This window comes from Geotrypetes seraphini, chromosome 2, assembly GCF_902459505.1.
Source record: "Geotrypetes seraphini chromosome 2, aGeoSer1.1, whole genome shotgun sequence".
NCBI classification, from domain to species: domain Eukaryota; kingdom Metazoa; phylum Chordata; class Amphibia; order Gymnophiona; family Dermophiidae; genus Geotrypetes; species Geotrypetes seraphini.
The window spans coordinates 300,517,946-300,540,837 of record NC_047085.1 but is presented as its reverse complement, the minus strand read 5'-3'; the positions used below and the strand labels follow the sequence as shown (position 1 = coordinate 300,540,837).

Here is a 22,892-nt window from a genome sequence, read left to right as displayed (position 1 = left end):
AGGCCGATCATGCCAGACAAATCTACTGCATTTCTTTGAAGGGATAAGTAAGCAATTGGACCAAGGTGACGCAGTAGACATCATATATCTAGATTTCCAAAAAGCCTTCGATAAGGTGCCCCATGAAGAAATTGTGGAGTCACGGGGTGGAAGGGGACGTGCACAGATGGATCAAAAATTGGCTGGCGGACAGGAAACAGAGGGTAGGAGTAAAGGGGCACTACTCTGACTGGATAGGGGTCACAAGTGGTATTCCGCAAGGGTCAGTGCTGGGACCACTGCTGTTCAATATATTTATTAATGATCTAGAAACGGGGACAAAGTGTGAAGTTATCAAGTTCGCGGATGACACAAAACTCTCCAGCAGGGTCAGAACCGTTGAGGAATGCAAAGAACTGCAGAGCGACCTGAACAAACTGAGTGAGTGGGCAAAAAAATGGCAGATGAGCTTCAATGTGGAGAAATGTAAGGGCTTGCACATAGGGAAGGGGAACTCCATGTACAGCTATACGATGGGAGGGAGGGTACTCGGGGAAGGCAGCCAAGAAAAAGATCTGGGGGTATTGGTGTATAACACAATGAAGCCGGCGGCGCAATGTGCAGCGGCCTCAAAAAAAGCGAACAGAATGTTGGGCATTATCAAAAAAGGTATCACTACCAGAACGAAGGAAGTTATCCTGCCACTGTATCGAGCAATGGTGCGCCCACATCTGGAATACTGCGTCCAATACTGGTCGCCATACCTCAAGAAGGACATGGCAATACTCGAGAGGGTCCAGAGGAGGGCAACGAGGATGATAAAGGGTATGGAGAACTTTTTATATGCCGAACGGTTAGACAGGCTGGGGCTCTTTACCCTGGAGAAGCGGAGACTGAGAGGGGACATGATAGAGACTTATAAAATCATGAAAGGCATAGAGAAGGTGGAGAGGGACAGATTCTTTAGACTAGCAGGGACAACTAAAACAAGAAGTCATTCAGAAAAACTGAGAGGAGACAGATTCATAACGAATGCAAGGAAGTTCTTCTTCTCTCAGAGGGTGGTGGACATCTGGAACGCGCTTCCCGGAGAGGTGATAAGACAGAGTACAATTCTGGGGTTCAAAAAGGGACTGGATGACTTCCTGGAAGCGAAGGGGATAACAGGGTACAGATAGAGGTTTACCTTACAGGACATTGAGCGAATAGGGTATGGATATTTTAGGTTAGGTAGGGAACACTTTCAGGTCATGGACCTGGGGGGCCGCCGCGGGAGCGGACTGCCGGGCACGATGGACCCCTGGTCTGACCCGGCAGAGGCAATGCTTATGTTCTTATGAACAAGTACGGAGTCGACCCTGAAGACCAGACTCCTGGAGCTGAGGATGGAAGGCACCGAGTCCCCCCAACCCAACAGCCCGGTGGCCATGAGCTAGTCCAGCAAAGACCAAGGCATGCCTTTTAAAAGAGAAATCTCGCTGAGCCACCAAAACATACAGAGCGATGCATGAGGAGCCTATCAACTAATCGGAGCCCTGAGAAACCGGGCACCACCAGAACAAGGGCGACTGCTGTAGCGTTATAATGGGAAAGCAAGCCGAAGTTCCCAGTGTGGTCAACAACAGAATTCCATACTCTTGAGTCATGGGGACCAAAGAAGCCTGCAAACCTGAGACTGTGACTCATCGCCCAAGTTTCTGGGAAGAACACATGTCTCTCCCATAGGAACAAAAAAACATTTCCTCAACATACCTATAAATAGTACAGGAGAAAAGAGCGCTGTGCAAATTTCGAAGATTCACGTCCAAAGAACTGAGGAAAGAAATCACCCTGTTCGTTTCAGTCAAATGGCCCGACTGAAAGACGTCCGAATCCAGCATTCAGTCAAGAAGAAATTAGGTGAATCACCTGGTAGCCCCAAAACAGTACCTCTGGCCACATTTTCTAAAAGTTTCTTGAACCTTGGATAGGAAAAATGGCATGTGCCAAAATCGAAAGCGCTGCCCAAAGAGAGACAAGCAACTAACTGCCAAGGTATTGAATCCATGATTGCCACCCCTCCATATTATATCATTAAATTGACGCTGTCTAACCCGCCAATACCTCTCAGTCTAGGTGGATTACAACAAGAGGGTGCCTTGGCACTGCCATGGAGAATACATGGGTAAAAGAGGTATGTGGCGGGATCAGGGAGGGTCAATCAGGAATTGCTAGATCAATTTAACAAATGACTGTAAGAGAAACCGGAAAAGTGTTTATCCGGGACACCGCTGCAATGACAGGTTGTCCAGAGTGAGGCGCTATCAATCCAATGGAGATGTATCGGACACAATATATACCAGCAAGGCCACTAGACCGTCCCATTTAGGGGCCAGATTGAAAAAGAGAGACTGCACGCTGCTTGGATACAGAAAGAATTGGAATGAAGTATCCTTTACCATGAAATAGGGGAACGCCGGAAAGGCCTGTGCAACAGCGGAGGAACATGAAAAGCACAGGAAAGGAAGAAAGGTATTCCCCCTACCATAAGCGGATAAGTTCCGCCAGGGCACCTAGCACTGCCGCCCCAAAACTGAGTTCAGTGCCCCTCAGCGAAGGGCATGTACCTGGCAGGCAGAAAGAGAAAACACCCTGTCCAAAATACACTGTAGGGATGATGCAAACTGAAAAACAGCCCTGTCTCCCCTCTCAGAGAGCCGTTCATCACATGGCTACAAGGGAACGACCCCTTGCATAACAATGCGAAGAGGGGGAAAAAAAAGAAATAGGGGAGCTGATTAACATACGTCAGGAAAAGACGATAGCCGCACAAGGCTGTTGAGTATCCCGAAAAACACAGGACCCTGCATTGATCCAGATACCAACAAAACCTAGTCCTGCCCGCTTGAAAAGTGAAGGTGCCACCAGGTAACCCCACATTACTAAGAGCGTGTAGCCCCCAACAGGAAACTCAGCACGCCAGTACAAGGCGGTTTATTTTTATGTTATTTTGGGGTTTTTTTAATTGTAAATTCTATATCCCTTGTAGTATCATCAGTAAGTGTACAAAATCACTTAAACTCTCCAGCAATATAATAGACATACATATGACAAGGAAATATTGTAATAGTACCACCTGATACCAGCAGTGCGACCCCAAGGCACAAATAAGAGGCAACAGCCAACAGGCAGAACTCTACCATACTGGGACCCCGGGATGCAGGAGGAGAGATCCGAACCAAGACCCGGGTATCCCTCCCCCCGCCGCTGACCGTCCCAGCGGCAAAGCACCTCCTGCTGACCCAGCGCCGTGATAAGCTGTAACCGAGGGGCCAATTGCCGAATGGACTCCCTCTCCAGCGCCCTCAAGCAAAGCAGGATGGCTCCCAGACCCCAAAGAAGCACTTCGGGAGAGAGTCCCACCGCCGCGTGAACAGCAACTGTACCTGCAACCCCCGACACAGTCAAGACCAGAACCGGGAGACTGGGGAGGCGCAGAGATAAGGCCGCAGCTGAAATCAGGTGCCAATAACGCAGTGGCTCCGCTGCCAGCGTCGGAGCAGAAGCGCGAGCCACCCGCTCGCTGAAAGGCACTGACTCCACAAGCGCGACTCACTCGGTGGCTTGAACACCGCCGCGGCACCTACTGCGCACAGGACAGCCTCAGCGAACAGGCCACAAAAATCAGGTCTCTCCCGCCCACGCACAAAAACAAGCTCGCGGCTCCCGCGCGCGGGAAAACACCGATTTGAACAACAGTGCCCAAGACACCAAACAGAAGGCCTTAACTGAAAAAAGCACACATTGCAAATGAAAAACTCCCCATACTGCACAGTGTTCACTGCCCTAACAAGGCTTAGAAGATGAGGAAAGCTAGTTGGAAGGCACGCGACCGCACAGCTGCAGATACTCCAGAACAAGCACAAAACCAACACAAATCCGTAGGTCCAAGACAACCGCAAAATAATATAACCCGCAGGGCAATGTAACAAAGGGATACTCACAACCAGGCTTACAGGACTGACAGACACCAGTAGACACCGGTTGAGCACCCCTGAGAATGCATAACTGCAAATAGCAAATGGTCTCTTTCTTTTTTTTTTTTCAAGGGAAAGAAGAAAAATTTAGAGACCCAGCTAACCCCTCTATCACTGGAGGGAGGGTGAGGCAGGGACAAGGGGGGGGGCCCAAGAGTAACCTCTAAAGCCGGCACCGTCCAGCCGGACACCCCTGTCTCACTGAAGAGGGAAACCTCAACAGGAGAAATATAACTGCTGCCTCACTGAAGAGCAAACCTCAACAGGAGAAAATATTTATCCAGCCACAGCCAGAATCCAGGAGCTAGTGGAACAGCGACTTTCCCCTGCTGGGAGATAGAGCATACTGATGAGACAGGAGGAGTGCCAGCCAATAGGACCACCTGTTAATCTGTTTCTCTATCTCCGCCTGCTGGTAGATGTGGGCTATCCCATTGGTCTCTGGATTCATCTGCTGCGGTTGCTAGGGAAACATGATTTTTAGAAACAATACACACGTTGCACAAGAGTGTACCTAGAAAAACTGCAGTGAGCAGTACAACATCAATACACCCATTGTAAAGCTAAACAAGCTAGACTAGTACAGATCAATCCTGCACAGTCAATCCTAACAGAAAGCCATGTCTTTCGAACATACAGAACACAGAAAACACCCTCACCTAGTATGGAATATGTAATCACAAATTAACCCCTTCCCCTTTTACAAAATTGTAGTGTGGTTTTTAGCCTTGGTGGTAACAGCTCAGATGCTCAAAGAATTCTGAGCGTTGGAGCTGTTACCACCACCACGGCCAGCAGTAAAAAATGCAAAAGGGGGGATAAAATAGAAATACATAGACAAAGGTTAAATTAAACTACCAAGAAGCTGAACTCTGCAAAAAATGCAACACCACAGAAACAGCGATGCATCTCCCCTAAAACAAACAAAACAAAGCATTTTTTCTACCGTGTCTTATCTGGTTTCTGCTTTCCGCATCTTCTTGTCACTCTCTTCATTTCATCCACTGTCTACCCTCTTTCTGCCCCTTCTATATGGCATCTTCTCTCCCTTCACCCCCATTGGTCTGACATCCATCTTCTTCCCTTCCCTGGCATCTCTTTCCTCTCCTTCCCTTCCCTATTCCACACCCCCAAGGTCTGGCATTTCACTCTCTCCTCTCCCTTCCCACCACTTCCATCAGCATCTGCCCCCTTTCTTTCCCTCCAACCCAATTCCCTCCAGTATTTGTCCCCCTTATTTCTCTCTCCTCTTTCCCTACACACCAATTCCATCAGCATCTGCCCTCTTTCTCTCCCTCCACCACCCTTCCATGCTCCTTTCTCTCTCCCTCCAAACAAATGCAAGGTCCCGTGCTTCCAGCTCTGTTCTGAGCCTTTTGGCAAAAGGCAGCCCGAAAGCAGAAATCATTAGAACAGCTGGCGGTATGGACAGCAACGCGGTCGACAATGCTCCAGGAAGGTCCATCCCCTTCCGACATCACTTACTTGCTCCGGAAGAAGTGACATCGGAAGGGGATGTACCAGCAGACGCAGTCATCACAGGACCTTCCTGGAGAAGAGCCAGCCGTATTGCCGTTGACGCCGGGGGGAGGGGCTGTCACCATTGATGTCACGGGGGGAAGGGTCGTTTCCGTTTGAAAAAAAAAATTGCAAGGTGAGTTGACTTTTTAACTTCCTATAGTGGTCCCCCCCCCCCCCCCCGACAGTTTTGGGCCCTAGGCACGTGCCTACTGGGTCTACCCATTAATCCAGCCCTGGGAAGAGGCAATGCGGATCAATTTGGAAAGAGGGAATGGTAAATATAATTACATTAATGGGAGATATGATAGAGACATTTAAATAACTATGTGGCATAAATGTAAATGAGTCAAGTCTCTTTCATTTGAAAGGAAGCTCTGGAATGAGAGGGCACAGGATGAAGTTAAGAGGTGATAGGCTCAGGACTAATCTAAGGAAATACTTTTTTACAGAAATGCTGGTAGATGCGTGGAACAGTCTCTTGGAAAAATAGTCTCTTGGTGGAGACAGAGACTGTCTGAATTAAAGAAAGCGTGGGATAGGCACGTGGGATCTCTTAGAGAAAGGAAGAGGAAAAGAAAATAGTTACTGCGGATGGGCAGACTGGAATGGATTTTTGGGCTCTGATTCTGCAAAGTGCTCCCAATTGTAGGCAGCTGTAGGTGTCCTACAGCTGTCTAATCAGCCAATCGGGAGGCACTTTTTCTTAAAAAAAAAAAAAAAATGCTCCTCAAGCAGGCTGTCTCTATTGAAGGCGTCTCCAGGAAGCCCAGAGAGACCCGCAAGCCCGCCTAAGACTAGGAGGTAGCCTTAAGAGAACCTAGTCGGCCCGACGCGTCTCCCTAGCAGAACGGGAGATGCTTACAATTTAGGCTAGCAAAATGCTGGCCTACATGGTATGTACACACAGCCACTATACCTAATCGCGGCAAGGATCTCCCTGCCGTGATTAGTATAGCAGCCGCAACTACGGCCGCAAGTCTCCCCTCCCCCCAGTGATCACAGCAGGAAGGTGCGCAACCCCTTCTGCCGACAGAACCTGACCTCCCTGAAGATAGTGGCAGGAGGGTACCCAACCCCTCCTGCCAGACCCCCCACGGACCTCCCGACGATCACGGCAGGAGGGTACCGAACCCCTCCTACCAGCCCCCCAATGAACACCCCCCACCCCAGAACCCCCATTGGGCTTATTTGCAAGTTGGACCGGAAGGCTCCTCGCACATCCGGCCAGTAGGCCCGCCTCCGTCCAAATAAGGCAGGCCCACCCCTCCCCAACACACAGGATCCTAGGGCCTGATTGGTCCAGGTGCCTAAGGCCCCTCCCACTATAGGAGAGGCCTTAGGTGCTTGGGCAAATCAGGCCCTAGGATCCTGTGGGTTGGGCAGGGGAGGGATGGGCCCGCCTCATTTGGACGAACCGAGTTGAAGGAGAAAGGAAAACCAAGGCTGTCTGGGCCATCGAGGAGCTATAAGAATCATGGTGGCCGATTCCTATTTGAGTTTGAGGACCAGAGGAAATGCATAGAAAAACTGATGTGTCCAATCTAGTAGGAAAGTGTCCGCGTCCAGGTGATGAGTCGAATACTGTCTGGAGAAGAAGTGGGGCAACTTGTGATTTTGGGGAGATGCAAACAGGTCGATGTGAGGCATTCCCCATTAAGAAAAATCTGATGAAGAACAGGAGAGTTGATTGTCCATTCATGAGGTTGAAGAACTCTGCTGAGTTTGTCTGCTAATGAATTCTGCTTTCCTTGAATAGAGATTGCTTTAAGAAAAATGTTCCAAGCAATCGCCCAGTACCAAATCTTCTGGGCCTCCTGACAAAGAAGAAGAGAGCCTGTTCCTCCTTGTTTGTTTAAATATTACATAGCCACTCGATTGTTCATGCAGACTAGAAGGACATGACCTGAGACTAAATGCTAAAAAGTCTTGAGAGCATTGAAAATCATTCTGAGTTCCAGTAGATTGATATGATGGTGCTGGTCCCGGGAAGACTAGTGACCTTAAATATGAAATCCTTCCATATGAGCCCCCCAAGCATAAGTGGATAAGTCCATGGTGAGAACCTTCAGATGTGGAGGTTATTACCTCTAGAAAGATTGGAAGAGCTCATCCACCACTGTAGCGATCGTCAAAGAGACATGACTGTAATGTGCTGCAAAAGAGGATCGAGGGCTTGAGACCACTGAGATGCCAGAGACCATTGAGGCGTCTGGAGGTGAAGCCTTGCAAATGGAGTTACATGGACTGTGGAGGCCATGTGTCCCAGGATGACCATCATTTGCCTGGCTGAGATGGATGGGAGTTGAGAAATTTGCTGACAGAGCTGAATCAAAGCATCTTGCTGCTGCTGGGGAAGAAACGCCCTGAGCTGAATAGTGTCCAATTGTGCCCCTATGAACTGGAGCATTTGAGAGGGTGAAGTTGTGACTTGGGAAAATTGATCTCGAAGCCCAAATGTTGATGGACGAGTATCGTTCGATGGGTCGCTGAAAGGATGCCCTGAGAAGAAATATCCTTGATGAATCAATCATCCAAGTAGGGAAAAACTTGAAGATCCTGAGAGTACAAGGCTGCTGCAACTACCACCAGGCACTTCGTGAACACCCTGGGAGAGGATGCCAGGCCAAAAGGTAAAACCTTATATTGATAATGATAGTGTGCCACCAACTGAAACCTGAGAAACTTCCTGTAAGCTGGATGGATAAATGTGAGTGTAGGCCTCTATGATGTCCAGAGAGCATAGCCAATTGTTGTGATCCAAAAGAGGATACAAAGTCGCTAGGGACATCCAAAACTTTTCCTTGACTATAAATTTGTTGAGGCCTCTGAGATCCAAAATCAGTCGATGACCTCCTGTCTTCTTTGGGACAAGAAAATAGCAGGAGTAAAATCCTCTGTTCTTCTGTGCTGAGGGTATATTCTCGATGGCATTGAGAAAGAGAAAAGAATCTATTTACTGAAGAAGAAGAGATATCTGATAAGGATTTGAAAAAGACTCTCTTGGAGGATCATCTGGAGGAACAGTGAGGAAATGAAGAGAGTACCTCTCCTGAATGACCCTTAGAACCCAGAAGTCTATGGTCATCAACTCCCATCGCTGAAAATAGAGTTGAAAACGACCTCTGATTGGCTGTGGGAGGGAATGAAACACAGGAACAGTGGCTATGCTCTCTAGAAGCCCATCAAAAAGAGTAAGTGAACTTCAGAGGAGCTGCTGGTTGAGATAATGGGGTACATTGTGCTGTTTCTTCTGCTGTGGTCAAACAGGAGCAGAAGGTTTAGTTGAAAAATGCCTCTGATAAGAACAGGAAGGTTTAAAAGACTTTATAGTAGCTGGTCTTGTTTTGGATTTGACCAAAGCATTCCACTGTTTCTCATGGTCAGTGAGATTTTGGGTGGCATTTTCAATAGAGTCCCCCAAATGTTCTTCCCTCAAATACTGGGATATTAGCCAATTTGTCCTGGAGATTAGTATTAGAAAATGACACAAGGAAAAATCTGTCCCCGTCACTGCCCCATCACCTTACCACTGTCCCTTCACCGCCCCGACCCCTCCCATCCCCTTCACCAGAAGTTGCGTTAGAGGAGAAGCTTCCGCCCACACACACATGACTGCAGGCACAAGCAGGCTTTGCTGGCTTCAGTAAGTTTCTTTTCTAAAGCGCCACGAAGGTAAGGGGAAGGAGGGAGGGAGATAGATTTGGCCATAGGTAGGTAGGGAGCTGCATGCGATCGTTGACCACGTGCCTTCCCTCCCTTAACTGCGGAGACAAGGCCATTCACCGCTCCATGGGGCAGTTGATGGGCTTGTCCCTGTGCCCACAGTGAGCACTAACCCCCCCCCCCCCACCGTTTCGGCGGGTTATCCGCGGCTAGCCGCGGGTAATTACTATCATGTCATTCTCTAATTAGTATCCATATCTGCCACTTGAAACCAGGCTAAGCATCTCATGGCTACAGACATGGCAGAGGCCCTGGAAATCAATTCAAAAGTATCGTAAGCATATAGGACCATATACTTCCATAGTTGAGTGAGAGTGTGAATAATGGACTGAAACTCCTTCAGATGTTTAGTAAGAAGATATTTCTGAAAAGAAGGAAATTTCTTTATAAGATGTTTCAAGTAACAGGAAAAATAGAAATTGTAATTAATGACCCTGTTTGCCAACAGGGAATTCTGGTTTAAACTCTGGATGGATTAGACTTCTTTAAAGTAGATGTCACCACTAATGATTGGTGCTGAAGCTGTTGCTTGTCAAAACCTGGAATACAGATGATTTTGTAAAGAGAGTCCAACTTTCTGGGAGCCACAGGTATAGTGAGAAGGATCTCCCAGTTCTTATGAAGAGTTTCTTTAAGGATTCCATGCAATGGGAGTTTTAAGAGCTCTTTAGGAGGCTGATCATAATGTAGCATCTCTAAAAATTCAGCACTATATGCAAAATCTGCCTCAAGCTTGACAGATATTTATCCAATTATCTAATATATTTGGTGGCAGAAAGTCTCTCAGTGGGAGATGTCACTCTAGGAGGAGATCGGCATGGAGATTTTTCCTCAGACATGTCACAAACCTCAGTAGAGGAAATGGAGAAGTCAGCATCTGAATCAAACTGAAGATGCGGACTTCTCCATATGGTTGTGAAGATGTATTGTTTGCACCGATACCCATCAGATGATGAAGTCGAAGCTGAAGTTGGGGACTGTGGACGTTTGGAAGCATGGCCAGGAGGATGCTTCTTTTTGGACGAAGTCAGCATGGAAGACTTTGTATGTTCAGAAGCATGATGAGAAGAGTGATGTTTCTTACATGGGATCAGTGTTAGAGACCTGTGACACTGGGAAGCATCTGCAAGAGAATGGTGTTTCCTCTTGGAAAAACATTTGCTGGAATGAGAAGGCAATGATCGACGATGCCTTGATGAACTTGAATGACAAAAAGATGTGCAGTATTGATGAGATGATCGGTGTTAAGAGGTGCTTCGATGAAGTACCGAAGAGCCAGACTTCACAGTGTCATGCTCAGGCTGAGCCGATACCAGAGCAGTCAGTGCAGAGGTCATAAGGTGAAACATGTCACCAAATTCTAAGTGGAAAAACGCATCCAGCTTTTCCCAAAAAGACAGCACCGGTATTGTCAGCTTTTCTGCCGGTACCAAAGGTGCTTTCGGCTTGCCTCGGAGAAGGTAACTCCAATGGAAAAGAAGCGAGTCTTAAGAGAGGTTAGCACTTGGCCAGCATGATTGGACTCGATGCCATAGTGGCCTGCGACATGGACCGGGCAGCTGGTGGTTCTTAACAGGCTTACCAGAGGGAGCAATGTCCTCCGACACCAGTATTGGTTTTGATGGCTGGGAAGTTTTATCGACGTTCATGCTGGTGTCAAATAACTTTTCCTGCTTTAATTTGTGGCTTTTGATGGTATGATTCTGAAGCAATGAACAACATGCACAGGACTCAACATAATGTTCCAGGCCCAGGCACTACAGACACCAACAATGTGGGTCGGTGAGAGATATGGGCTATTGACACCTGCTACACTTCTTATAACCCATCAATGGATGGGACATCGATGGAAAGAGCACCTCAGGCAAATCAAACTCAATGACGGAGATGGACGTGACACTCTGCTCTCTAGACTAGCCCACGGTTTCTTGCTTGTTCCTCTTCCTCCTTCCACTGTTATGACTCCCTTACCCCCCCCCCCTCCTACTGGTATTAACAATCCCCAATCTCTCCCCAAGTCACTGAATCCCTTAACACCTCACCACTCACTCTTTAAACCCATTGCCTCTCCCTTCCTCTTATCCTCTTCTCCACTCTAAAGATCCAAAATTTTCTCCCTCTCATTTGATCATCCAGTCTCTTCCTGCTTGAACTTCACCCATACCACTTTCACCTCCTCTAGCTCTCTGCCTGCAAGAGGAAAAAAAAATAACCCCCGCTTTATTATTTATTTTTAAAGAAAGAAAAAATGGAGAAAAGAAAATACACGAGAGCGGGAAGTCAACAAGGCAAAATTGAATGACATTCAAAAAATACAACTTACCTCAGTGGAAAACTAAAAACGGAGGAGTCGCAAGCCTAGATCGGGCAGGAAGGCACTCTCACAAGTGTGGTGCGGTCAGTCATGAACTTTTTTAAAATCTTAATGTGGCAATACACTTTTTAAGCTGTCTGTACAAGGGCTCCAAGGATTATGTCACCAACATGTAAGAATATGCTGCTTGCTTGACTGGGATAATGGATGTTTCCTGTCTTATAGGTGGTTAAGGGTGCTAAATAGAGAGTTGTGCGGGGACAGAAATCCCACCCATCTCCGCCAAAGTCCCACCCGTCCTCACCTGTCCCCACCTGTCCCCGTGAGGAATCCCTCCGTCCCCGCGAGGAATCCCCTCCGTCCCCCCCAACTACAGAAATAGTTATTTCATTTAATTATGCTACTGAATTAAAGGCTCTTGTAGAAACCCATTTACAAATAAGCAAAAAGACTTTATTAATTTGGAAATATTAATTGGGAAGAATACATACTTTGTAAACAGGTTTCTAGCAGAGCCTCTAATGTTTATAAATTTTTATCAACACAACTAATATACTACTTTATCCTAAAGCCAAAAAAGAAATAGAATTTTTTTCTTACCTTTGTTGCCTGGTTTCTGCTTTCCTCATATTCTCATTCAATTCCTTCCATCCACTGTCTCTCTTCTCTCTGCGACTTCCATTTGCTCTGTTACTGTGCCTCTCCCTTTCTCCCCCCTTCCAAATTGGTCTGGCACCCAGCTTCTTCCTTACGCTCCCCCCATAGTCTGGCATCTCTGTCTTCTTCCCTGCCAGCCTCTTCTCCCCACTCTTTCTTCCCCATTTCCTTTCAGCGTCCTTCTCCCCCATGTCCTGTCAGCGTCGTTCTCCCCCCTCTGTCTTCCCCATGTGCTTTCAATGTCCTTCTCCCCCCCTCTGTCTTCCCCATGTCCTTTCAGCATCCTTCTCCACCCCTTTGTCTTCCCTATGTCCTTTCAGCGTCCTTCTCCACCCCTTTGTCTTCCCCATGTCCTTTCAGCGTCCTTCTCCCCCCTCAGTTTTACCTTAAGCATCTTTTCCTCTCCACTTCACCTTTCCTCCCTTTCTCCCTCCCTGCCCCTTACCTTTGTGGCACTTCCCCGCCCGACTGACAATAGAACAGGCCAGGTCCGACAAACCTCCCTGTCCTGTAGCCGCAAATCTAAAATTACCTTCTTACAGAAGCTGAAGTATTGAAGCTGCTGTAAGAAAATAATTTAGATTCGCGGCTACAGAGCAGGAAGGTTTGTCGGACTGGGCCTGTTGTTGGTCGGTCGGGGGAAGCGCCACAAAAGTAAGGGGACCTGGCCGGCTGTGCTGCACCCGGGGCAGACCACCCTCCACGCCCCCCCCCCTTGGTATGCCACTGCCTTTTCCCTATCTGCCCTGCCGCAGCACACAGCCGACCGGAAGTCTTCCCGATGTCAGCGCTGACGTCGGGAAGACTTCCGTTCAGCTGTGTGCTGCGGCAGGGCAGGTAGGGAGAAGACAAGCCTCGCGGCTGAGTACATCCAGCCCCGCAGGAACCCCGCGACCCTCAGAGGTATCCCTACAGGATCCTCGCGAACCTAGGGGGCGTCCACACGGGATCGCCGCAACCCAAAGGGGGAACCCACGGATCCCACGGGTTTCCCGTCGTCCCCGTTCCCGTGCAGCTCTCTAGTGCTGAATCCAGATAGATGCAGCCCTTCCTAAAGTCAGAATTGAAGGATCCTGATACATCCTGGCATATCCTTTGCTTCCGATAGGGAAAGAGTGTATGGAATGGATGTTTTCCTGCCTTATAGGTGGTTAAGGGTGCTGAATCCAGATAGATGCAGCCCCTCCTAGAGTCAGAAATGCAGGATCCTGGTACATCCTGACACATCCTGGCATATCGTGTGATTCTGATGGGGAAAGAGTGCATGGAATGGATGTTTCTGCCTTATAAGTGGTTGAGGGTGCTCAAATCAGATAGATGCAGCCCTTACTGGGGTCAGAATTGCAGGATCCTGGTACATCCTGACACATCCTGGCATATCCTGTGCTTCTGATGGGGAAAGAGTGTATGGAATGGATGGTTTTCTGCCTTATAAGTGGTTGAGGGTAGAGAATGACACGGTGACAAAATTCATCACCGTTCCCGTCCCCACGGATAACCGCGGGAAATAATCCCATGTCATTTTCTAATGTCTATTTCAACCTCGGTCCTTCTACACCAGCATTCTTCAAAGCAAAGCTTGCGGGTCAGTGGTTGTGACCAATTATACTCTGATTCTTCCCTCTCTCCTTAAAGAATGACATGAAGATGGTTTCCCGCGGTTATCCGCGGGGACGGGGACGGTGATGAATTTTGTCACCGTGTCATTCTCTAGTTGAGGGTGCTCAAATCAGATAGATGCAGCCCTTCCTGGGGTCAGAATTTCAGGATCCTGACAGATCCTGGATATCCTGCAAATCTTGCACATCCTGGCATATCCTGTGCTTCTGGTGGGGAAAGAGTGCATGGAATGGATGTTTTCTGCCTTATAAGTGGTTGAGGGTGCTGAAATCAGATAGATGCAGCCCTTCCTGGGGTCAGAATTGCAGGATCCTGGTACATCCCGACACATCCTGGCATATCCTGTGCTTCTAATGGTGAAAGTGTATAGAATGGATGTTTTTCTGCCTTATAAGTGGTTGAGGGTGCTCAAATCAGATAGATGCAGCCCTTCCTAGGGTCAGAATTGCAGGATCCCGACATATCCTGTTAGATCCTGGAGTCACTATGGGTTAAGCTGACAGGAGGGGAAGGAGCTGACATCAAATTGGGACTGTACTATCGCCCACCAGGACAGCCAGAAGCAAACGACCTGGAGGCCAAACTGAGGCAGGTATGCAAAAGTGGAAGGGTGGTGGTCATGGGAGATTTCAACTATCCGGGAATAGACTGGGACATTGGGCACTCAAATTGCACGAGAGAAACTAAATTCCTAGAGGCGATAAGGGACTGTTTCATGGAGAAACTGGTCACGGAACCAACGCAAGGGGATGCCATTCTGGACCTAATCCTCAACGGGCTAGAGGGACCCGCAAAGGAAGTGGTGGTACTAGCACCATTAGGAAACAGCGATCACAACATGATCCAGTACAAATTAAACATGGGAATATCAAAGGTTAAAAGAACCACAACGACAGCACTCAACTTCAGAAAAGGAAACTACAAGGACATGAGGAAAATGGTAGGAAAAAAGCTCAGCAACAGCTCAGGGAAGGTGAAGACCGTAAAGGAAGCCTGGACACTGCTTAAAGGCACAGTGCTCGAGGCACAAGACCTGTGCGTCCCAAGATTTAGGAAAGGGTGCAAAAAAATAAAATCGAACTAGAAACCCAGCATGGATAACAACTGCAGTTAAAAAGGCGATAAGCAACAAGAAATCATCCTTCAAAAAATGGAAAAAGGAACCAACAAAGGAAAACCAGGAAGAGCACAAAAGACACCAGAAAGAATGCCATCGGGAGGTCAGGAAAGCAAAGAGAGAATATGAGGAAAGACTGGCAGGAGAAGCAGGAAACTTCAAACCCTTCTTCAGGTATGTGAAAGGGAAACAACCAGCCAGAGAGGAAGTGGGACCACTGGACGACGGAGACAGGAAAAGAGCGATAAAGGAGGAAAAAGAGATAGCTGACAGGTTAAACAAATTCTTTTCGTCAGTCTTCACCAGAGAGGACACATCCAATATCCCAGAACCCGAGGTGATTATAAATGGAGAACACGACGAAAGGCTGGTACAACTAGAGGTAAGTAAAGAGGATGTCCTCAGACAGATAGACAGACTGAAGAGTGACAAATCACCGGGCCCGGACAGCATCCACCCAAGGGTACTAAAAGAACTGAGAAACGAAATAGCAGAGACACTTCGCCAAATATGTAACCTCTCCCTAAAAACTGGGGAGATCCCAGAGGACTGGAAAATAGCAAATGTCACGCCTATCTTTAAGAAGGGATCAAGGGGTGACCTGGGAAACTACAGGCCTGTGAGCTTGACCTCGGAAGATGATGGAAGCAATGGTAAAGGACACATAGAAAACAATGCGACAACTGAAGGCGAGCCAGCATGGCTTCTGCAAGGGAAGGTCGTGCCTCATGAACTTGCTGTACTTCTTTGAGGGAATAAACAGCCAGATGGATGAGGGGGAATCCATAGACATCATTTACCTTGACTTCCAAAAAGCCTTTGACAAGGTACCTCACGAACGGCTACTTAAAAAGCTGTGGAACCACAGGGTGCAAGGGGATATCTACCGATGGATCAAACACTGGTTGGCAGGCAGGAAACAGAGGGTTGGAGTAAAGGGCCAATACTCAGACTGGCAATGGGTCACGAGCGGAGTTCCACAGGGGTCGGTGCTGGGACCTCTACTGTTCAATATATTTATTGACGATCTGGAGACGGGGACAAAATGTGAGGTTATCAAATTTGCTGATGACACCAAACTCTGCAGTAGGATTAGAAACACGGAAGACTGTGAAGACCTGCAAAGGGACCTAACGAGACAGGAAGACTGGGCAAAAAAGTGGCAAATGAAATTTAACGTAGAGAAATGCAAGGTCATGCATGTAGGGAAAAACAACCCGATGTTCAGCTACAAAATGGGGGGAACACTGCTAGGGGTGAGTAACCTTGAAAGGGACCTGGGGGTGATGGTCGACACATCACTGAAACCATCGGCACAGTGTGCGACAGCCTCCAAGAAAGCAAACAGAATGCTGGGCATCATCAAGAAGGGTATCACAACCAGGACGAAGGAAGTCATCATGCCGCTGTATCGCGCAATGGTGCGCCCGCACCTGGAGTACTGTGTCCAATACTGGTCGCCGTACCTCAAGAAGGACATGGCAGTACTCGAGGGAGTGCAGAGGAGGGCGACTAAACTGATAAGAGGTATGGAAAATTTTTCATACGCTGACAGGTTAAAAATGCTAGGGCTGTTCTTCCTGGAGAAGAGGAGACTTAGAGGAGACATGATAGAAACCTTCAAAATCCTAAAGGGCATAGAGAAAGTGAACAAGGACAGATTCTTCAAACTGTGGGGTGCCACAAGCACTAGGGGTCACTCGGAGAAATTGAAAGGGGACAGGTTTAGAACAAATGCTAGGAAGTTCTTTTTTACCCAGAGGGTGGTGGACACATGGAACACGCTTCCGGAGGATGTGATAGGCCAGAACTCTGTAAAGGGGTTCAAGGAAGGTTTGGATAGGTTCCTGGAGGATAAGGAGATAGAGGGGTACGGATAGAACTAGAGGTAGGTTATAGAAGTGGTAAGAAACCACTTCACAGGTCGCGGACCTGATGGGCCACCGCGGGAGCGGACCGCTGGGCAAGATGGACCTCTGGTCTGACCCAGTGGAGGCAACTTCTTATGTTCTTATCCTGCAAATCCTGCACATCCTGGCATATCCTGTGCTTCTGATGGGGAAAGAGTGCATGGAATGGATGTTTCCTGCCTTATAGGTGGTTAAGGGTGCTGAATCCAGATAGATGCAGCCCTTCCTGGGGTTAGAATTGCAATATCCTGGTACGGAATATTGTGCACCTTGCCCTAGCACTCTATGTTTAGGAGGTCAGGCTGCTCTTACTCCAAGCGTGTTCTGCCAACCAATTTTTGATACTATTTAAAAGAGGCCAGGTGGCACTGCTAGAGCCAGAATGAGAGGGCTGGGGTTGGGTAGGGTTACCAGATTACCCATTTGGAAATCCAGACCCCCCTAGACCCACCCAGTTCTACTCATTCCTGCCCCATCATGTCCCAATCCCGCCACCAATCACACCCTAACCCTGCCCCCCCCCCTTGCTTGCTGGGTTTTCAAAAGCCCTATGGATCTCCAGACATCCTCAAAAGGAGGAAATTTCTGGGGGAACCAGGATGTCTTGTAACCCTACAGTCAGGTATCCCTCAAAGCCACACAAAAAGCAAAACCGTGTTGCAGGCAGAAGTGTTTTGCACTTCTTTTACAGGATGTCTGAAGTTAATTTACATTCTGGGTTAAAGTTGAAAATCTCATGTCCAAGAAACATGGGGAGAGGACAATAATCTATAGTGCACTTTGGATTCATGTTAATTTTGAACCCAAGCATTTTCTGGTAGAAGACAGATTCCACCTTTTCAACAGTCTCACACATTAGTCCATCCAGAAGGTGTTGATCTTCTCCTGCTGCAGGTTTAGAAATATTAATGGAAGGAGGAGAAGCTACATCCTGCTGCACTTTTTAAAAGACAGTAACATTAACTTGCCTAGGGGAGAATGTGACACTGTGGTTAAATCTACAGCCTCAGCACGCTGAGGTTGTGAATACAAACCCAGGCTGCTCCTTGTGACCCTGGGATAGTCTCTTAATTTCCCCCCCCCCCATTGCCCCAGGTACATTAGATTGATTGTGAGCCCCACCAGGACATGCAGGAAAAAATGCTTGAGTACCTGAATAAATTCATGTAAACCAGGGGTGCCCACACTTTTTTTGCTTGCAAGCTACTTTTAAAATGACCAAGTCAAAATGATCTACCAACAATAAAACTTTAAAAAAACGCAAAACACACTGTACACAGAGAAAATGTTAATTATCATTTGAATTCGGGTGTTTTTTTCATAGGTCAAGGCAGATGACTTTAAAATATGCAGTGTCACTTCAGTAACAACTATACTAAAATAGACAAATATACCCCTCCCCTTTTACTAAACCGCGATAGCGTTTTTTAGCACAGGGAGCTGCACTGAATGCCCTGCGCTGCTCTCGATGCTCATAGGCTCCCTGCACTAAAAACTGCTATTATGGTTTAGTAAAAGGGGGCCATAGTGCAAAATATAGGCAGTAGATATAAATCATCAAAACAGACACATTTTGATCACTAAATTGAAAATAAAATCATTTTTCCTACCTTTTTCTCTGGTGATTTCATGAGTCTCTGGTTGCACTTCCTTCTTTTGTAAAGCCAATATTTCTTTCTGCCTTTCTTTCTCTCTCCCCCTGCCTTTGCGATCCACTGGTCGATTGCAATCAACCATTTGGCACCCCTGATGTAAACCATTCAGAGCTCCCCTGGGAAAACAGTATAAAAAATTGAATAAATCTGAATAATTAGTTTCAATAAGGTTGACCAGGTTACTGAAATTCTAAATTCAAATTTCCTGTGTGTGATAAGTTATAGCCTATTTTTTACTGCCCCTCTGGTTGTCACTCTGCAGGTAGCCTATTTTACTGCCCCTCTGGCTGTCATTCTGCAGGGAGTCCCCGCGCTGACGTCATCTTCTTTGCTGGTCCGCCCACACAGGAAGAGAAGAAAACGTCATAAGGGGCGGGACCGGCAGAGAAGGAGAAGACGGAGTTGCAAGCCTATTTTTATTTCCATCTGGTTTGTCATTCTAAACTAAAGGGAGTCCCCGCGTTGACGTCTTCTTCTCTGCCGGTCCGCCTACTCGGGAAGAGAAGAGCGTGTCATAAAGGGCGGGACCGGCAGAAAGGAGAAGTCAGCGTTGTAGGGGACTCCAGTAAATGCATAGCAGGAGCTGTGGCAATAAAAAAAAAGAGGAGATCTGCTGTTAAGGTGGACCAGGATCCTGGAAAATCCGTGAAATCCTGCAATTTTACCAGGATCTCAATACAAGTCTATGAGGATCCTAGAAATCCTGCAAATCCTGGTTTTACCCAGACCCGAAAGTGAATGTCCAGTGGTACCTCGATTTACGAGTGCACCAGTTTGCGAGTGTTTTGCAAGACGAGCAAAACATTCACAAACTTGGTGCCTCGTATACCGAGCTTGCCTCGGTGTACGAGCGCCCCCCGCCCCCCCGCGATCCGGCATCCCCCCAGCGACCCGGCATCCCCCACCCGCTCGCGTTGCCCCCCTCCACCGCGATCCTACTTCCCCTCCCCCCCCCCCGAGCAGTCAATGACACTCTTTACCCGACTTGGCACCAGTGCCGGTGGCCGAAGATCCTCCCTCTTCTGGCGCGGCCTGGGCTGGGCGGTGCGTCGGAGATCCTCCTTCTTCTGGGCAGGGCTGGACTGGCTTTGAGCATTTGCGCATGCTCAAAGCCTTCTGGTCTCGCTCTCAATCTCGGAGACTGGTATGACTGGTATGTCATGTGACCACCTACTGCTAATTTAGTTAAGAGCGTGAGGCCAGGGGGAAAGCCAGAAGACGATTTTTTTTTAAACGAAACGGTGACGGGGTAATCGCGTGCCGACAATTAGGCGGAAGACAAAAGCGGCGGGGAAAAAATAATTTGTAAAGAGTTCTGACTGGGGGTTTGGGGTGGCTGCCGTTGCGGGAGGGGGTGTGTGTGGGGGGGGAGTGAAAACCCCCACATTATAGAGAAAACGGAACTTTCACCGAAAAAAATCAGAAAAAGTTCCGTTTCCGCGGTACTTAAATATCCGCACAAGTTTCCAACAAAGGTTTAGAAAATTGCAACGTAAATGCCAATCAGTAAAGGGAAAATTTTAAAACGAAGTCAAAACCAATGGAACATAGCGAAACACTTACCCTCTGCTGCCTCTAGCGTGGACTCGAAACTGGAGCTGAATTCGCGGGCGAAATTTAAAGGGTTTAGTGCTGTGACGCATGCGTAAAGCAGAGCTAAGGCCTGGTTTCAAAAAAGGGCGCGAAAAGAAGTTAGGCTATTGCGCATGTGTGCTACTGCTTGCGTCACAGCACTAAACCCGCCAGTAAGTTTCACGCAGTTTTGATTCCATACTTACATCGCATACTACGTCAGAGGCTAAGTGCTGGTCTATTTTCATCATATAACTTAATTCATGGTATAGTATTACTATTTGTTAAAAGGGAAATTATCTTGTAATGTTTTCTGGATTTTTTTCCGTTAGCTTAAACATGGCTTAACTTGCTGTAATGGTCAGGTCTCGTATGATAGGATCAGAGAATCGGGTCTGGGTAAAACCAGGATTTGCAGGATCCTCATAGACTTGTATTGAGATCCTGGTAAAATTGCAGGATTTTCCAGGACCCTGGTCCACCTTAACAGCAGACCTCGTCTTTTTTTGATTGCCACAGCTGCTGCTATGCATTTACTGGAATCCCCTACAACGCTGTCTTCTCCTTCTCTGCCGGTCCCGCCCCTTATGACACGCTCTTCTCTTCCCGTGTGGGCGGACCGGCAGAGAAGAAGACGTCAACGCGGGGACTCTCTTTAGTTTAGAATGCCAACCAGACGGGAATAAAAATAGGTTTGCAACTCCGTCTTCTTCTCTGCCGGTCCTGCCCCTTATCAATCAAAAATATGAACTGACCTCACTTTATTATAGTAACCTGTCTATGAAGTGTGATCAAAGTTTGTTTAAAGTCGCTCAGAGATGTGAAACTCTACAAGGAAGGAATACACCCTCCTAGGATTGATACAGAATTTACATTCCAGTCATTGCAACTGTTTCAATTAAGATCACTCTTCAAGTCAGGATACAAAAGGATTGTATCCAAATCTTTTAAATGCTTCAAATGCTTCAAAACATCTTGGCATTCTTAGTTTCTTCTTAAACTGTATTAGGTCAACATCACTGGAACTGGATGAGTTATAAAATAATAACAGCTTTATGAAGGGTTTGGGGTCCCAACGCGGCCACGTTTCGTTTTCTTCCTCAGGAGACCCAATCATAAATGTAAGTCTTTTAAAGCTTCAAATAATGTTAGACTTGGTGATGTGTGCACGCTCCTATAAAACAAAAAGTAAAAACAAGATTATTATGCGTTTATTGTGACTTTAAAAATTTCCATTGGCGATATATCTTCATGGTGTAAACGCAATTTGATCCATCCAGTGGCTTACCTAGGGTATGTGGCACCCGGGGCCCATAATTTTTTGACCCCCCCATGTGAAAAAATATTTTTTGTAATAACTATGAAACTGAATAAATGGTCATAATAGAAACAGGCAGTGAAAATTTTCTTTTATTGAACCTCATATATGTAACCATTATTCCAAACATACCATAACATAACATAAATTATGTCTGAATTGTCATGACATCAGAAGTACATATGGAGTAGTTGCAGGTGATGCTTGGGACAGTTCTGAATGTGTTAGTTCGGTTTTATGTGTTTTTGAATAGAAGGGTTTTTATTTATTTTTTGAAGGTTTTGTAGTTTGTGGTCGAGGTCAACAGGTTGTAGAGTTGGGGGTCCAGTGTTGCAGCTCGAATGGCTAGGAGGTTGTCGAACTATTTTTTTCTTTTGACGTTTTTAGTTGGAGGGTGTGTGAATGGTGCGTGAGTTCTCCTATGTCTGGTTGATGTGGATTGAATTATTTAGCTGAAGAAATTAGTTACTCCCCCCCCCATTCCACACACATTAATTCTCTTCCATTTTTGTTCCCATTATAAAAAACACTGATAAGTTCTCAGAAAAAAAATACATTAAATAAGAAGTGAACACAAAGGCCCCTACAGATGAGAACATAACATAAGAATAGCCTAACTGGGTCAGACCAATGGTCCATCATGCCCAGTAACCCATTCTCATGGAAGCCAATCCAGGTCACTAGTACCTGGTCAAAACCCAAAGAGTAGCAACATTCCATGCTACCGATCCAGGGCAAGCAGATGTTTCCCCCATGTCTTAATAACAGACAATGGACTTTTCCTCCAGGAATTTGTCCAAACCTTTCTTAAAACCAGCTACGCTATCTGCTTTTACCATAACTTCTGGCCACTTCATTTTTAAGCTGAGATCTTTCCTTCCAAACAGAGACTTTGCTAGATGTCAAATACAGCACAAGGTAACTTCACACGGACTTAGCTGTGCAGGAAATGTGAATCTCCTCATACACCCACCATATAGTGCAAAAATGTGCAAAGGTCTGGTTTTTTCTTTCGATCACTACATAGACTAATGCCACACAAGAAGCGCTGTTACAAACATATTCTGTAGGTCAGTGCTAAGGTTAACAAAGTTTCCTTCCTTGGACCAGAAGGAGATACTGACAAACCACTGGAAGAGATCCCAAAACAACTACCCAGGAACAACACCCAAAGACCCACTCAGTGTGTGAACCAGTTGAGTGGAGTGGACTAACTGGGGGGTGGAAATGGGCCCGGAGTTTGCTCAGCAGAATTTCCCAGATCACCTCTTCCTCTCAACACATTGACAGGCTGCCACCACCTCCACTAGGAACACCTCACCGGGTAGGCCAGCAATGTTATAAACTTTATAAAACACATTATTATATTTTCTTATAAAGCACATATTTTAACTGAACTCTCTGACATCCTCAGCCTTGCCATTCACAAAAATAGAAGGAAGAAAAGTTCCCATTTCCTGCTGTCTCATGTCCCTGGCCTATACAATATT

The 22,892-nt window shown here is 47.0% G+C and overlaps 1 protein-coding gene across 1 annotated transcript in view; it reads left to right on the top strand.

Moving 5' to 3' along the window:
- The first annotated feature begins 20,290 nt into the window (after positions 1 to 20,290).
- The window catches only part of C1QTNF6 (C1q and TNF related 6), a 151,660-nt gene continuing 149,058 nt past the window's right edge, over positions 20,291 to 22,892 (top strand). The window contains exon 1 of the mRNA XM_033929889.1: positions 20,291 to 20,350. The gene's annotated coding sequence lies outside the window, so the exon portion shown is untranslated. The remainder of the gene's footprint in view (positions 20,351 to 22,892) is intronic.